This window comes from Triturus cristatus, chromosome 9, assembly GCF_964204655.1.
Source record: "Triturus cristatus chromosome 9, aTriCri1.1, whole genome shotgun sequence".
Classification (NCBI taxonomy): Eukaryota; Metazoa; Chordata; class Amphibia; order Caudata; family Salamandridae; genus Triturus; species Triturus cristatus.
This window is the reverse complement of record NC_140592.1, coordinates 675,457,333-675,462,629: the sequence shown is the minus strand read 5'-3', so window position 1 is coordinate 675,462,629 and position 5,297 is coordinate 675,457,333. Positions and strand designations below refer to the sequence as shown.

The 5,297-nt window shown below is 37.5% G+C and overlaps 1 long non-coding RNA gene across 1 annotated transcript; it reads left to right on the top strand.

Annotated features, from left to right (window-relative positions):
- Positions 1-474: 474 nt before the first annotated feature.
- Positions 475-4,169, top strand: LOC146798476 (uncharacterized). Its single transcript, XR_014968707.1, has 3 exons — positions 475-935; positions 1,041-1,121; positions 1,411-4,169. It is a non-coding gene; the product is annotated as an uncharacterized LOC146798476 (long non-coding RNA).
- Positions 4,170-5,297: the final 1,128 nt, after the last annotated feature.

Below are 5,297 nucleotides of genomic sequence, written 5' to 3'. Positions count from 1 at the left end.
GGAATTCTGTGATTACTAGTTCTTGAAGCTTCCTCCAGACCCCTTCATTACCATTCATATAGGAATACCTGACGGTCATTGTTTTGCTAATACGCTTCCCTATGTCCCTATGTATTGTCCTCTAATGACACCTGGGAATGTCTACAATACATTTAGGATCATGGGTATATACATACAAAAATCGCTTGTTTGAGGTAATCCATTTTTGAACCTGCAGCAGGTGTCTATAGGAACAACTGATGGGTATTTCTTGTTAATACACTTACCTCTGTCCCTATATATTGTCCTCTAATGATACCTGGAAATGTCTACATTATTATTTTTAGGATTATAGGTATATACACCCAAGAACCTGCAGCAATCTGCATTGTATTACTTACACATGTGTTGCGTTTAAATGTTTATTGTTCAGTTATTTTGCATTGTAACTGCGTTGTAGTGGCTTGTTGTTTTCTTTGTTTACCCAGTGCCAGCCTTACCTATTATGTAATGCCATGTATTTATTATTTTTGTTAACATGGTGCTGATGATCGGCTTAGCAATGCTTAAGCTGGCTGCTATACAGTTATGTACTGATGTGTTTTTAAACTATTGCGATCAGAAATGCAGACTGTATTGTGATTTAAGTACTTTATTTACTCTGGCGCTGTTGATGACTTAATATTCTTTTCTCCCTTGCCTCTTTTCTGATTCATTTCTGTTCTTCTTCTGTACCCGGTTGTTCTCGGCAACCATCCCTTTCGTTATAGTCCTCTTTCACTTTCCGTGGTGGAATCCCTTCCCTCCTTGTCACGTGGCCTGTCTTCATTTCTTCCGGGTATGCCGCGTTGGTTCCCTTAGGCGTTTCATTTGTGTTCCTGCCTCCCCGTCGTCCGGACTAATCCCGGTTCGCGCAATTATATGGACTTGTCCCCTGTTAGAGTGTGATTTATCTGGTAAGCCTTATTTGGTGCTTTGACCGCTGTTAATTTACTTACATTCATTATGCCCTTGTCCCGGCCCCTGCAGCCCTTGTCCTTATCATGCCTTTTTAATTGCAGAATCGTTGTTCATATCCTCGAGAATTCCCTCGGGTCCGTTTTTACAAGTTGTGTGCTTTGATGCACCTTTTCATCTCCAGGGTAAGTTTCCCCTACGTCTCTCCTCCCCTTTGGTATCATTTACCTGTTTCAATTGGGAATATCGTTTTCGTTTTTGTATATTAGTAAGTTTTTCCTTTCCCTTTATTAGATTGATATTATTCAATTGCCCCTTTTTGGATTGTTTAATGTCATCTCACCCCACGGGGGTTTTACTCCCCTTGCCCTTCTCATTTCAGGTAATTTTTACCTATCTTTATTCACTATGCAATTTCATGGGTTTCTTTGGGTCCCACAATCACTTTCTTCTTTCTTTTCCTTACCGTTATAGAAGCACCTTTGAATCACCGTAACCATTAGTCCTGATGATGACCACAATTCAAAGTGGTTGAAACGCCGTCGACTCCACAACGCAAATTGCGGCTCTATTAGAGTCATACATAATTTGAATAATCAGTCTATTGTAAATTGTAAATTTCTTGTAAATACCTGTGTATGATCTCTAAGTTTTATGTGTCTTATGCCATTTCACGTTGTTTCTTAAACACTTATGTCATTGCGCCGTTCACTTATCACGTCACTTCCAGTGCACATACGGTTGTTATGGTTACTGTAAATAAATTGTACAATTTGTGCTTCTATTTTACAAAATAACAACCTTTCATCCTCCTTTGGTCTCCCTGGTTTCCCTTGTGTCTTGGATTGATTCTTATATATAGTGGTTCCCTTTGTATGATTTTCCAGTTGAGACATTGTTCTTCTGTTATTGCCCATTCAAATATGGCACAGGAAGTGAATGAGTAAATAACATTTTAAATGAAAGGTCACCTTGAATAGTTAATATCTTTTTTACAATATCCCAAACTTCTGTCAAAAATTTAGCAACTGAAGGACAATCAAAGAGCATATGCTTTAATGAACCTGAATGTAATTTACAATGCCAACAATTTGCAGATTGAAGAAGTTTAGCTTGAAATAAACGTAAAGGTGTCAATAAACAGTTGAATAAAATATAAGAATTAGTTTGATAAAGTGAAACAGGTAACCAACCAGAAATATTACTAGGCCAAATATCTTTACATCTATCATCTGATAAGGAGAGAGAAAGTTCATTGTTCCAAAATAGTGCAATCATATTAATGTTGGTTCCTAGAGAATTAGATATTTTTTTATATAAAATAGATACACCATGAGATGATGTGGAAACAGTTTGAATATAAACTTATAAATCAGCTGTAACATTAGAAGGAATACCATGAGGAAAGGAATCTAGAATTGAATTACATAAACATTCATATTTGGTAATATCAGACTGAGGTAAACTACATTTTGTTTGTAGAGCATCAAATGATATACATGCATTGTTATAATATACATCTTTAAGATAAAAAAATACCAGCATTAATCCATGAATACCAAAATCTTATATTTCTATTTAATTTAATGACTGTGTTATGCCATAATGACATGTCTTCTGTATTAAACATGGGAGATTGAAAAATTATGTCTAAATCATTAAATATAATTTTAGTGGCATTAAGAATAACAGAATTATGAAAAAATGATGATTTATTGGACATGGTTAACAAAGTGGGTAATGGAAAGGGAGTAATTATTGATTTCTCGATAAGAAGCCATTTAGGTGCATTATTTACAGAGGAGTGGCTAAACCATATGGGTCTTTGTTTTAAAATGAAGGCTTTGTGGTAATGAAAAAAATCAGGTGAACCAAAACCAGCATTACATTTGGGCATTTTTAATTTACTATAACTAATACGAGGTGATTTTTTATTCCAAAGAAATTTGGAGAGAAGTTTATCAACATCTTTGTAAAATTTTAATGAAAATTGTGTAGGAATCATGGCAAGAGTGTAAAAGATTTTAGGAGCAATAGTCATTTTAATAGAATCCATTCTTCCCCACCATGAAAGGTGAAGTGAAGACCATTTGGATGTAATATATAGCACTTTCTAAGCTCTGAAGATAGCAGATGCGATTAATGTCACATTTCTGGTACAAAATCTGCCAGCTTTGGCAGGAGGGTAGGCTAAGTCTGCATTTCTGGACTTGTTTAAAGTCACAACATCAGTAACACTGATTTTGTCAGCTGCACAACTTCCGTTCCCCCCATAAAATACTATGCATGATAACCATTGTTATCTGTTAATTTAGTGCAGTTGACACCACTGTGATGACTCAGTACTACATTACACGCAACACAATCATTTGTTAAATGGAATCCCATTAAACGGGTATGTCTGTGCCCTTTTGTCACTTTTCCTGATTAACCTGATAGAAAACTGACTTGGATATATGAAAAGTCTTTTCTGGTGTCAGTGTACTATGCATATCAATGAAGTCTCTTAGCTCCCAAAATGACGGTGAGGTGGCCATGTGATCGTAGACAGGCATTGGAAGACTTCTCAAACCCGAAACTAAATATAGGAGATGGATATTCACATAAAGGGGGAATAAGGCATTACAGGTGCAACAACGATGTGAAGTATCAAATGTATAAGTCATTATAATGGATAAAAATCGTATTTTTGTCTCTGAAGCCCCTTGATTCTAATTAGAGATGGTTACTGTTTAATAATCAACTTACAGTTAGTGCTATATAAATAAAGTGTATATAGATGTATATATGTATATATGTATAGGGTCAATGTGGGGCCTTTTTAATGTAATGTGCACTTGATTCAGTGGGTATGTACAATTTGTCATAGACTATTCTTTTTCTTTATTATGTCTTAGGATTTTTGAATACCATGGCCGCCTGAGGAAGGCTGAACGCCGAAATGCGCGTAGACTGAAATAAGCCATGTTTATTATGTATTATTTTTGTTTGATAAAATTTGTATTATGATTGAATACGTAATTGTATAGTGTCTGGCAAACCATATATTGATAAAGGAAGGTTTAGATAAACTATGTTAGGACGCTATAATAATTTGCTTGTATAAGTATTGCTTTGAATGAATAAGGGAAAAGGAAAGCAAAGGAAAAATAAGGGAAAAAAAGTTTGGAAAAAAACGATATAATTTTACAAATATCACTACAAAAAACATTAAAGAATGAATTTTCAATCAATTCCCTTTTTGTGATAGTCATGCTTAACCTTGGATATTGAACAATTTGTACATTACCATACCTTTTTAACTATTGTTTCCTATATATTTTTCACAAATAGTGTACTATGCTTCACATACTTTGTAGCCCCAAAAAACTCTTTGCACTTCACAGCAGTATATGTGATTTATCAACTATCCACATAACATGACCTGTGCACGTGCCTCCCCCTAACAGTCTCAAATTGTAATGTAATACTGATGGCAAGGGGCAAGTGAAGCAGTCATGCTTGCTACTCACTGTGGAAAAGAGGGACTAGGTGGAAACTGGTTCCTGTTAACTCTTGGACGTCATGCATGTATTTCAAGCAGGTTAACAGCATAAGCATTAGCATTGACTTGGCCTTTGGTTGCCCTGCCTGTCCGAATTTCTTGTGTCCTGCTACGAATACAAAATTCCCCTTGACTGCTCACCACACCTTTTGTCAGCCAGCCTCCACTACATCCCTCCTCCTCCTCCTCCTCAGTCCCTCCTCTGCCCTCCTTCACATCCTCACTGCTGCTTTGCTGAGTGATACAATTTATTTCTTGATGCGACAGCTTGTCCCAATTTGTACACAGTGTCTGGGGCTCTTGCAGGAGTCTATGCCTTGTGGCAGAGTTTAGGGTCTGCAGCTCGAGAATAGTCAGTGCTCTGCAACACTAAATTTACCTATAACCGTGACAGCACCTCGATAATTGGTTCCAGTGTGAATGCCATGACCTTGCCTGAACCAATGCGAGGACCACTGAAAGGCACTGAGAGTGTTCGTTCATAGCTTTCAAGTATCTGTATTCGCATGACAATTCTGGGGCCTTGCGGTGATGCGAACAAAATGCACAAATGCATAAGCATAACCTGCATGACACTTGGCAGGGATAACTGTGCTGAGGTGGCCCCCTTGAGCTCAGGCGCACCTGCACCGTGGGAGCTGCAGGGGCTAATGTTACACCACTGGGGCACCCCCTAAACTTCAGGGGCCTGCTCAGTAAAGCAGAGTGTCTTTCCCGAACTTTTGACTATTTCTAATTCCATGCCTTTGCACGCATTCTGCAATGGCATGGATTTAGAGGGTGAGCGGGCCCTATCTGAAACAAGAAACCCTAGGGG